General features: G+C 36.6%; 1 long non-coding RNA gene across 1 annotated transcript in view; it reads left to right on the top strand.

The window, feature by feature from the left end:
• LOC116418513 overlaps nt 1-12,052 on the top strand; it is a 225,584-nt gene extending 213,532 nt beyond the window's left edge. The window contains exons 4-6 of the long non-coding RNA XR_004228574.1: nt 8,854-8,921; nt 10,042-10,173; nt 11,355-12,052. This is a non-coding gene — a long non-coding RNA (uncharacterized LOC116418513). The remainder of the gene's footprint in view (nt 1-8,853; nt 8,922-10,041; nt 10,174-11,354) is intronic.
• The last annotated feature ends 1,096 nt before the right edge of the window (nt 12,053-13,148 follow it).

Genomic DNA, 13,148 nt, shown 5'->3' on the forward strand with positions numbered 1-13,148 from the left:
TGTATAGTTATTGACTTACTGCTTATATCGCAACTAGTCTTTAAAGTAGCAGTGTGTTTGTCTGCAATTGATGAATAAATTAATTCCCCCCTTTTCAGGAAAAGGGAGAGGGGGAAATGTAAAGAAGACCAATGTGATTTTATATTAAATTTAGGTATAAATAATTATATTCAAAATATAAGGAGGAGCATATAAGGCCAATAATTTGTGGGTTGCTTCTAGGGAAAAGTAAAAGAAAGAGACTTGCTGCAGGATTTTGATGTCAAGAGATTACTAAACGAGGCCTGGGCACAGTGGCTCACGCCTGTAATCCCAACAGTTTGGGAGGCCAAGGCAGGTGACTCACTTGAGGTCAGGAGTTTGAGACCAGCCTGGCCAACATGGTGAAACCCCATCTCTACTAAAAATACAAAAATTAGCCAGGCGTGGCAATGTGTGCCTGTAATCCCAGATACTTGGGAGGCCGAGGCACAAGAATCACTTGAACCCTGGAGGTGGAGGTTGCAGTGAGCCGAGATTGCACCACTGCACTCCAGCCTGGGTGACAAAGTGAGACTCTGTCTCAAAAAATAAAGAGAGAGATTACTAAAAGTGAGAGAAGGAAGGGGAGAGAGAGACAATTATTCTTCAGATTCTTTTTCTCTGTCAAGAAGAATAGCCTTTAGGGTAGGAAAGGACAAAACTAGCATTGATTAGTGAGGATTGCAGCACAGGATCAGTCACAGAGATTGAAAGAGAACAACTAATTATTGGAATTCAAGTCTCCTATCCCAGACTTATTATTTTCACAGGTACTATGATAATTTGCCATTGATCCTGAAGAATTACATCTGCAGTTGAGCTTAAGGAATTGCGGATTTAAAAAAAAAAAATGCAGTTTGGGAGAGACACCAAAAGTCTGAATGAGAGGAGAAATTATTCTCAATTTCATTACTAGGAATAAATACAGGTTCACAAAGAGCAAATGTCATCACTTCCTTTTTTGATGGTATTATTTCAGAGAGATTTTATAATAAGCGTATAGCTCAGAGTTTCAGTTTGTCTTTTCCAGAATAAGATCCTAAGCAGAAATCTACTGAAAGCCCAGTAGAGCTTTCAGTAATCTCATAGTGCTGGAAAGACAAAAATCAGGTGTCAGGGTCTGTCAAGGAAATGGGACCTAAGAGATGAGATGAACCAGATGCAATGTGAATCTTAAAAAGACTAACCTAGCTTCAAGCCAGTTTACTCTTTTATTGCATTGGAGGTAATCTGCCCTTGTTCTATCCTGCTACCTCCCAGGTGATATGGTAATTTTTCTTCAAAAGAGGGTATCTTATAGAACCTCTAAGATTTTTCACACACAATATCTGGCATCCATTCAATACTTTCTAGGAATAGCAAAACACAGGACCAAAGAGGGGGAAAAAGCAGACAGCAGAAATAGATCCACAGTGAAGTGAATCAGATATACTTATCAGATATGGCTCTTAAATAGCTCTAAAATGATAATATGTTGGAGAACAAAAGAACTGCAGCTTACAAAAGAAGAATTAAATGTATATTCAGGAACTGAAAAATACGGCAACTTAAATTAAGGCATTCATAAATAGGCTTAATAGCAGATTGGAAATAAAAAGAGAATTGTTGAGTGTGATAAATCAGTTTAAAAATGCTAAAACCAAAGCATGAAGAGACAAAAGACTGGAAAATAAACAGCATAAATCCCATAGGAGATACATTGAAAATATTTAATATATGTGTAATTGGAATCCTACAAGGTAAAAAAAAAGATTGCAGTAGGTAATTTTCAAACTGCTAAGGACTAACAGTTTCCAAAAAGGGGAAAGATATTAATCCATAGGTATCCCAGGCAGGATAAATACCAAGAAAATCACGCCTAGTCACATTAGTAAAACTTCTGAATTTGAAAGAGAAAATCTTAAGTGAAGACAAAAAAAGAAGACATGCTACTTGAAGGAAGCAGCAATAAGACTGACAGCTGACTTCTCAATGAAATGATGGAGCTCAAAAGACAATGGAATGACATCTTTTAAAAGCAGAAAGAAAATAACTGCCAATCTAGAATTCTGTGCTCTGTGAAAATATCCTTGAAAATTGAAGATGAAAATAACTATAGGAAGACAAAAACTGAGAGAACTTATCAGCAGCATACCCAACCTAAAAGAAACACCAAAGGGAGAATTTAGGTAGAAGAAACGTGACCTCAGAAGAAAATGTCAAAATGGAAGAAGAAACACAGAGCAGTGCACAAGGTGTATACGTGAGCGAGTCTGAATGAATTTTGACTGCAAAATAGAAAAATGAAAATATCTTGCGAGACTTAAAACATATGAATGATCAAATGCATGTCAATAATAACAAAAGGTGGGAGAAAGTAAACAAAATAATACCAATTTCAGTTCTAGCATTATGTGGGAAGTGACAAAAGTAGTAATTTATAATAGACTATAGTGAGTCAGAGATGTATGTCACAATATTTAGGGTACCACTTAATAGTAAAATAATGTAGTACTATCAAACTAAAAGAAAAAATGTAATAAAAGAAGGACTTGATTAATTATAAGTGATGCAAAAAAGAATTTAAAGAAAACAAATCAGGTAGAACAAATAGGAAACAATAAGATGATATGTATATAATTCAAAATATATCAGTAATTATGTTAAATATAAATTGACTCAGTTTTGCAGTTAAAAGAGAAGTTGTTAGACTGGATAAAAGGGAGAGTTCAATAGCCTATAGGTGAAAGAGGAAATTATGGTATAAATTAGAAAGTATTTTGAACCAAATGATAATCAAAACATGACATGTGAAAACCTGGGGGTTGTATCTAAAGCTGTTCCTAGAGGAAAATATATAACCTTTAAATGCATGTTTAAAAGGAAAAAAAGGCTGAAAAATCATGATATAAATATCTCATCAAGAAACTAGAAACAAAATGTAAAATGAAGCCCAAAGAAAGTAGAAGGCAAAAAATAATAAGAAAAATTAAGTGAATGAAAATCAAGTGTTTAACTGAGAAAATCAACAACAGCAGAACAACAATGGATTCTTCTCAAATGCACATGGAATTTCAAAAAGATAGACTATATGTCGGGGCATACAAGTCTTGAGTTGAAATTGCGTAGAATATTTTCCCTGAAACAGTGGTATCAAGTTGGAAATTTATAGTAATAAGATACGTAGAAAAAAAACCAAATATTTAGAAATTAAACAATATACTTAACACCTGTAAAAAAATGACAAGGGAAATTTTTTTTTAATCTCAACTAAATGAGAATGAATACACATCCTATGAAAATGTGTGTGATGCAGCTAAAGCAATTGTTAGAGGAAAATGTATCACTTTACACATCTGTAATAGGAAGTAAAGTGTAAAATTATCTAAGATTCTGCCTTATGAATCTAGAAAAAGAGAAGCAAATTAAACCCAAAGTAAATAGAAGAAAGGATATTATATAATGGGGAGTTGAAATTAAAAAATTAACAAAATCAGATTGATTCTCTGAAAAGATTAATAAAATTGATTTTAAAAAGATTAAGGAAAAAAACAAATCACCAATATCACAAATGAAATAAGGACATCACCAAAATTCTGACAGATAAGAAAAAGGATAGTAGGATATTAACAACTGTATTCCAATCAATTTGATAACTAAGATGAAATAGACAAATTCTTTGAAAACCCCAGCTTACCAAAATTGACATAAGAAATTAGAAATCTGAATAGTCCAAGATCATTTCTCTAAAATTGAATTGTAGGCCAGGCACAGTGCCTCACGCCTGTAATACCATCATTTTGGGAGGCTGACACAAGAGGATCGCTTGAGGCAAGGACTTCAAGACCAGCCTGGGCAACAAAGTGAGAGCCTGTCTGTACAAAAAATAAAAATAAAAACAAATTAGTCAGGTGTGGTGGCATACACTTGTAGTCCCAACTATTCAGGAGGCTGAGGTGGGAGGATCACTTGAGCCCAGGAAGTTGATGCTGCAGTGAGCTGTGATCATGCCACAGCATGATGACAGAGTAAGACTCTGTCTCAAAAAAAAAAAAAAAAAAAAATTAATTTCTTATATAAAAATTGTCCACAAAGAAATCCCCAGGCCTCATAGCTTTACTGGTTAATTCAATTTAGCATTTAAGGACAAAATAATAATCTTATACAAACTTTTTCAGAATATAGAGGAGGGAGACACTCTCCAACTCATTCTATGCTGTTAGCAAGACCCTGATAACAATAGCAAAGTTACTACGCCCCCCAAAAAATTATAGACTAATGTCTGTCATGCATATGGATTCAAAAATTCTTAAAATGTTAGCGAGTCAATTATTGTAATATATAAAAAGATTAGTATATCATGATCAATGGGGGATTGTCCCAGGATTGCCAGGTTGATTTAGCATATGAAAATCAGTCATTGTAATTCACTATACTCACAGCTTTAAGCTGTTACTTGTTTCAGTAGAGGCTGAAAATGATTTGACAAAATTTAATAACCATTCATGATTTTTAAAAAAATTGTTAGCAGCTAAGGATGGAAGGAAACCTCTTTCACGTGATAAAGAGCTTAATTCTTAGTAATGAAAGGCTGAGTTCTTCTTCCCCTATGACCATGAACAAGACAGTGACATCCCCTAAGACTGGAAATAAGGTAAGGATGTTTACAGTCACCTATCACTACTTCTATTAAACATTGTACTAGATATCCTCACCAATGAGATAAGGACAAAGAAATAATTGGCATGATTACTGGAAATGAAGCTGTCTAGTCACAAATGAACTTACTGTGTTGACAGAAAATTGTAAGGAATCTTCATAAAAAGTATCATTTGTGTAAGATATAGGAGAGAAATTATATTAATATTTTCTTAATATATTAGTAGCTGGTAGAATAAACAAGGAAACAGTAACAGTGATCACTTACTCGGGAGTTGGGTGAGGAACTCATGGGTAGAAGAGGGGAAAGACAGAGACCTTTTCCTTTCTACATTTTTTAAATTATTGATACTTCATTGTAATGTATTATTCAAAAATATAACTTATTTTTGTAAAAAAAAATACTGAAAGTTGGCATTGCGTCATCATTGTAGTTAAATAACAAGCACCTTTCAGTTCCCAAAACCCTCCACACCAATCACAATAGAACTCTCTTATCAGACTATTGATGTCATGCAACACAAAAATTTCAGAATTATACATACATTTTTAATGGAACCCTTTCATGGGTCTATTATGCGTTGACATAAGCTGTAGTTTGACTTCTGATTACAGATCATTCAGTCTATTCACCATGGATATCTATTTAACACTTTTGCACTCAGCCTTTTATGTGCATTGCTATTTAATAGTAAAAGTAAAGACTGAATTTTATTTTCTTTTCCTTGTTTCTCTCAAATGGTAACCAACACACTGAAGTAATAATAGTAATGATAGCAGTAATAAAATCTAACACTTATTTAGAGCTTGTTATGTGCAGATACTGTGCTCAATTCTTTACATGTATTCTTTCAAAATTCCATATCCATAATTCTGACAACAGAGATGGAAAGTATAAGAGGTTAAATATGAATAATTCAGATTAAATAGCCATTCTCCAAATAATCATCAATTCACTGTACTCTGTAGTTTTGTGCACTGTACCAACAGTTGAGAATCGTGTAACAGTTGAAAATTATTGGAAGGGGAGTCTTAAAAGAAACTTATAAATGGAAGTTTTAGAGATTATAGGTGAAGAGCAACAGTATTTAGAACATGCTTATAATCAGACCAGTTCCAGGTCAACATTATGCTATCATAATAGAAATTTATGCAGATATACATATCAGATCAAAAATGTCTTCATGTAATTTAAACAGAAGTATAAAATTCCTTTAGCTGAATTATGAAGGTAATTTGAACTCTTTGTCCACCTGACCAAGGGAGGTAACAAAATCTCTTTTTTTCCAACTACTGCTTCTTTGACTTCTCTGTTAATCCTTGGAGACCATGAGTAATAGTCCAAATATTTTATCAGTTTTGAATCCACCCAATAGGCTCATTCACTCTTTGTCCCTCTCTATTCATTGTAAACATGCATTAAGCCACACTGGTAATTTTAACATTCTGAAAATACTAGACAACTGCAGTTATCATTATCGTGAGAATTAACCAACATAAATATTATCAGGCCTCCTTAAGCAGCCGATTTCATCTGCTCTTTAGCAATATATACTATGATAGCACCAAGAATTCCATCTTTCACAAATACCTGGATAAGTAGGCACTCTACTGCATCCCCAAATTAGAAGTAGCTGTGCTTTTGGCTTCTGAACTGTAGACAGCTCTGAGGGACAGGCACCAAGTTGCTGCTGCTTTCCTCAGCCTCAGACCTAGAAAGGCCTGTCTCAGTGCTCATTTTGGTATACCCTGATAGCTCCCTACATCAGGAGCCCACATGGGAGACTAACGAAGCAAAGATAGTTTCTGAAAACCTCCTGTACTAAAAATGCCATGCAGTGGCTCTGAATATACTCCTTTTCTTGTATTCTCTCTTCTCCCCTCCCTTCCATATCCGTGCCCTTGTTTAGTTCCAATTTCCATTAGAAATGCTATTTGGGCAGCAAATTTCACAGATTGGATCCATCTCAATGCTGCTATGCAAAGAAAACACATCTGTCTGACTCTTCATTTAAAATAAGGGAAAAAAATTGAAATAACAAAATGCTATAGTCGCTCTGAGCTGTTTCCTAATGAACCTGTTTGTCCCAAGAGCTGTAGTGAGGAGCTTCTCCTCCTCGGTGAGAATTCTTTATGCATATTAATATTATTCATGTTTTCCATGCGACTCTCTCTGACTTGCCCTAACCCCATCCTTTGAATTCATTTAAATAAAAATAATTTATGTGGACATTCCTTCAGTCAGGATTTTCTCTCCCCCTTTCTTAAAGACATCCATAATATTTCGTTGATGCTTTGTGTCCAAACCAAATCGTTATGCTTTTGCATATCATTAGGGCTTTATAAAGAACAACAGCGACATCTGCATGTGCCGCAGTGCCAAGGAGATTGGAAAAATACCGAAAACAAAACTCTGTATTGGCTTGAAGGCTGTCTGACTCTCTGTCTCCCTAGCAGCCCCTGCCACCACCATGGACAGGAGTAATTGTACAGTGTAATCACATCATGCCTCATCTGCATATTCATAACAGAGACAAAGCTTTGGAGGATAAGGGGGGAGCAGGGGTAATTTAAATATAAAACAGCGTCTCATTTCCAAATCAAGTTGTGCCAGTTAGACTGTGCACCAGGCTTCAATATTAAGCCAACATTGTTTTACAGTTTGGAAACTGGAGTGAAGAAGAAGATGGAGAAGAGACTCAAAAAAGAAAGGGTGATACTACATTTTCATTCTTAACTGAGGTAAAACAAAACAAGACAACAACAACAGCGACAGAATAAAAATAAAGTAATATTTGAAGAGTCACCAACAGTGGCTAACCAGCTGCGGTTTTACCAGGAATGAAATAGCCCATTGAGGGAGCTTTAAAAGCCCCCAATTAATATGTTGTGCATGTATAAGATCTACAAAGAACTCACTGTATTCTTTCTCTCCCCCACCAAGTCCCCCCCAGTACTCACATATTCCCTAACCACCACCTTTCTTTCCTGTCGGGTGCAGGGGAAAAAGATCAGAGCTACAAAATAATTGACTAATTGCTTCAAAAGTAACAACATCCCTCTTCAAAAAGAAAGGACAAAAACAAACACATACAAAAAGGTGACTGTTCATTAATGAAGGGATAAATTACCGATGGCTTCTTCATTCTCTTTAGTTCATTACCCCCCAAAAGAAACAAATATAATCCACGTGCTAATATTTCTTGTCTTCGTTTTCTTTGTTTCTAATATGATGCTCTTTATTATATATTTCTAAGTGTTGGTATTTGTAGAAGCCTCTGCCACTGCATTCCCCAAAGAGCTACTAGTTTCAACCCACTGGAGTTTATATTCCTTTAATTGTCTAGTGCAGGAACATTTCTGCTGTTTTTTAAAATACACTGCTCTGCAGGAATTAGAAGAATCCAAGGTTGTATCCAACTTCAAAGGTTTCCAAGTCATAATGATTTTAGCAAAAGTAGAAGACAGATCATGGAACAAGTCCCTGTTTGAAGATAAGCATCATAGGGACCTTTTTTTCTTCCCTCTCTCCCCAACTTTGTACTTCTCCTGGCTCTGAATGCCCCTCGCTAACACAGTTTAATGATATGCAAATGAAATATGCATAAAACCATTCTACTGTATGATGATTAAACACTGGAGACATTAACAGCGGAGGCTTCACTCTTTGTAATAATCCTTCCCGACCATCCACTTTGATTGCGGAGTTATGGAAACCCATAGCAGTTGGCAGAGAGAGCGAAAGAGAGAATGAAGGAAAGACGCAGGGACACATCACCCATCTCGGTGCTTCTCCCACTCCGGGAGAGGTCCCCCCCTTTTGTACTGCATTCCTATTGCTGTCTTTTGTAATCCATCCATGCAGTCGCACCAGAACGATTAACGGAAAAAAACCTCTTTTCTCTTAATGTTTCAAAGCTCATTAGCCAAACGATTATTCCTCATTAACAGCGAAAGCTCATTCATTAAAAGGAAGAATATGCCCAAAAGATGCCAGCGCAGCTAATCCTGAGTCCCGTAACTGGGCTGTTAAATCCCATACTACTTGTATATTCCATGCAAAAGGGACACGCGCCAATCCACATTTTTTTAAGAAAGAAAAAACAGTTTGTGTGTTTTGTAAAATCCACAAGAGCAGCAATTAATATTCCCATTGAATGACTTTATTTTTTTGTCTCTCCCTTTTGTTTCCAGCGCCTGCCCCTGGCTCAGCGCCCGGTGCCAACAGAACACCTTTCAGGATCCACAGCAACGCAGACAACGTAAGTACCAGACGTTCCCTGAAACACTTTTGCAGATTTTTTAAAAACAACCACCTAAAACATAGAGAGACAAGCCTCTTTCCCCTTCTTCTCCCCTGCATTATGCCACCAGTGTTTCCTCAGTAGCCCCTTCCAAATCCCTCTGCCTTCAAGTTTGTGCATGTCTGTGTGGCATCCCTCCTCCTCCTTCACTCCCATAGTGGATCTTGTAAAAGGGCTTCAGATCGGCCCCATTCATCTCCCTGGTGATAGCAGTGAATGTAGATAAATCTCTGGCTGCCTGCTTGCTGCTGGAGTATGATTTTTATTTTGTCTTCTGTGTATACCTGAGTCAAAAAGTGGGATGTATGCATACACATACATGCACATACACATATTTCCTTCTCTCTCCTCTGTCTCCCTCCTTTTTCTCACACATGCATACATCCTACATATGTGTATATGCATAAACATATACACCTATATATACATACCCATACCTATAGCACAAAATATATACATATCTAAACGTTTGTCTGAAAATATGCGTATTTATATACACATACAACCTTACACATGTGTTTATATGCAATCGATAGGTGCCTATCTTTTAATTTATACCCATCTATATCTCCATTTAAATATTCCCTCTCTTCTCCCAGCAGAGGCTGTGTGCAATTGCAATCCAGGATTATACACGCAGTATTCTTTCCTTATGATTTCTAGTTGTAGACCCTTATGCTCCCTTCTCTGCCTTCTTCGCAGCTGTAGAATTCGCGTCTTTCCCTGAGGTTTTCCAAGTGGCAAGTGGCACAGGCTGTGGCATGTATTCATGCCGCTTCCTATGGCATTTCTCTTCCGATGTCTGCTTTTTCTTTGTTTGTTGTTGACTAGGCTGAATGGTGGGGGTTTTTTTAAGTTAATTATAAACGAAGTTGAAATAGCAAACAAGCCAACAGCTTGCCCCCCACCAAAAAAAAAAAAAAAAAAAAAAATTAGCCCCACACAAGCGCCTTCTGCTGCAACAGATGCCCAGATCACCTCTGGCACGGGCAAATGGGCAAACGATTTTGGTTTTCAGTTTTTTCGGTTTGTTGCTGTATTTGTTGTTTGTTTTCCTTGTTTCTTTTGAGTTTTCGAGGAGTCCAGAATCCCGGCCTCTGCTTGAAACGGAACAGTGTCATGGCGGAGACGACGGCCTTTGTCTTGCTGGGTGTGAAAACATCCGCTGTGCTGGCTCCACTGCGGCAGAATCAAGTTTAAAGGAAAAAAAGTGATTAAAGTCAGCTTTGTGCCTCTGTGGTGTGGAAGACCCCCAAACCCCAAGTAGCCGAGTCCCAGGGTCCGAGGAAGGGCTCATAGTTGGAGCAGCCTAGGCTGTAATCCTGGCACTTGCGCCTTCGGTTGCTGCTTGCTGTTCGCTCCTGGGGGTCTGGATAATCTCCCTTGGCTTTACCGCACTGTCTGGCCCGCATACAGGGCCCCGTAACATATACCCGCTGCTGCTATCACACGAAACTGTGGCGTTGCCCCTGAATGGATGGCACCGTGCCAACTCTTCTGCCATCCGCCCTTGCAGCTTTTTTCTTTTCTCCCTCCCTCCCCTTCTTCTTCTCCTCCTCCCGTCGACTTGACGTTAATTAACACACGGGTTAATTGATTTTAAAAGCCGAAGAATTACAGTTAACTTTTCCCACAGGGTACAGACGCCAGCCGCTTGGCACACTCTGCTTTTCGCACTGGTGCAGGGGAGCAGGGAAAGCCCGCAGCAAAGCTAGCAACTGCTGAGGGAGCGTTGCCTGCTTATTGGAGTAGAGCCGATAGAAGTCGACGTGGCATTGCCTCATCCTTTACAATGTATGTAGCCATTATATATTTTGTTAAATAATCAAAACACCACCCTGTTTTTCTTCTTCTCCGTTCTCTTTCAAAATAGGAAAACCATTCAGAAGTTCACCTAGAAAGGGATAAAATCCTTCCACCAAACCTCTCTCTCATCCATAATATGCTTTTATTTCCAATGACAGATAGCTGGTGCCTTAAATTTTTTTTATTTTTTTATTTTTTTAGTTACAAAAAGAAAGGCTTACCTCTTCCCTAAAAATTACAGACATAGAAGTTTATTTATTTATTTATTTATTTTTTAAGAAAAAGTTCCATAAAGTTTTTCTGTCTCAATGTTTTGTTTTGTTTTGATGTCTGTTAGCTCAAAAGGGTTATTTATGGTGACGGATTTCAATGAGAAAGTGGGTACATTGTAATTAAGAACAAAATTCATATGAAAGCTCTTTGTTTATATGTCTGTATCTCTTTGCTTTTTGTCCCTTTCCCCCCAATCCCCTGTAGGAAATGAAAGCAACTGATACTGTAGTTGGGAAGAAGACAGGCAAGACTGGGGACTTGATGCTTTCACCTTTTCATGCTTTCATTTTATTTCATTTTGTTTTTTAAAAGCACGCAGCAAGTGAAGCGACAAGAGGAATCCATTATGCAAATCATGTCACTTTGCATAATGTCTCATGACTGGAATATGCAAATGAACTGTATAATTTATGAGTGCCAATGTCTGTCTAAAAGTGTTTCACATAATTTACAAAGTGAGCCTGAGAGGCATGAGGAAGGCAGCTCTTCCGATTCCATTGCCAGGAAAGCTCTGTATATTTTTCTGTAAGTGATCCCTCATAATATCATCAAGTGCTATTTAAAATAAATGAAGGTTTCAAATGTACATGAAAGGCAAAGATTTTCCTCTCACTTCCTTCACCCATTGATTTTTTTTGTCTAACATTTGCAAGAAACTTGGACTCGAAAGCCTTAAATTTTGGATTTAATTTGGAAAAGAAAAGTTATTTGAGCCAAACTTGCTCTTTGTATATGGGTTTCCTTTTCTAAAGCAAGGAATGTCTTAGAGAAGCAGACACTATTTATTAACATTTACCTGAACCTATAGAAAGCAGAAGAATGGGATTTCTCAATTTGGTTGGTTTTATGTGTGCCCTGTAACATTTTATAAATAATAGTCTCCCGGATGTATTAAATATTGTTATGGAAGACTCATACAATCAATATTCTTCTGAAGGTATAATTCTACTTTCAGAATAGTCTTCACAGGAGAAATTATATCCAGTAAAAATCAGATTTTAGTTAAGTGAGTTTAGTTGGCCACTCCATGTCTCATTGTGCTGACTTTTTTGAGTAGGGGATTGTGAACCTTTTGAGAAGTCATAACATCTTTGATAATATGGTCTAATCTGTTCTTGTAGTTTTCATTATAATCATAAATTCTGTGAAAGAGAGGTACACACCATCATGAAAGTGCAAACCGCTGATCCTTAACAAAGAGGACATAATCCTTGGAGGGAATGTCAAAAAGACTTTCTAAAGAAAGTCAATTCAGGGTCAAGTCTGAAAGTTGAAGAGAACTTAACAAAAAGAGGGAGTATTTTTCAGATAGAGATTATATTCAGTAAGTCCTGATGCAGAAAAAGAACATGGCTACTTGGAAGAACTAAAATAAGTCCAGTGTGACTACAGTATAGAGAATTGGTTATTGGCTCAATTGGGAACAGATTGAGAGGTAAGCATGTGAAGAGTAACTTATTCATTATCTGCTTTCATTTGATGGTGCCTAATCTCTTACGTTACTATTAATTATGTGTACCAGTACTTCATTAAGTTCATATGGAGAACTACTTCAGATTTCTGAATCCAACCTTATGTGACATTCCTTCTTTTTGCAAAGTTTTATTTTCAAATAATAGCCATTTAAGAAAACAGGAAAAATGACCCATCTGACGAGAGCAGAATATAAATTATTTTTAAGTGCACACAAAACATTTGCTAAAATAGGCCACATTGTGTTCCCTTTTAAAAAATCAATAAATTTAGAAGTATTCAAGTCAGACAAAATATCATCTCTTGACCACAAACAAATTGAACTAGAAATCAACAACAGAATAATATATAGAAAAATCCCAATTTTTTTGGAAATTAAACACATTTCTAAATGGCATGGGTCAAAGAGGCAGTCACAGGGAAATTTTTAAAATGTTTTTAATTAAATGAAAATAAAATTTCTGAGATGCAGCTAAAGACGTGCATTGAGGAAAATATGTTTTAGTGTCTTGTTTTAGAAACCTAGAAAGTTTTGAATCAATAATATGTGTCTTAAGAAAACAAATTAAACTCAAAGCAAGAAGAAGGAAAGAAATAATAAGAACATAAACCAATAAAGTTGAAAATAGAAAA

This window comes from Piliocolobus tephrosceles, chromosome 17 (assembly GCF_002776525.5).
Source record: "Piliocolobus tephrosceles isolate RC106 chromosome 17, ASM277652v3, whole genome shotgun sequence".
NCBI lineage: Eukaryota > Metazoa > Chordata > Mammalia > Primates > Cercopithecidae > Piliocolobus > Piliocolobus tephrosceles.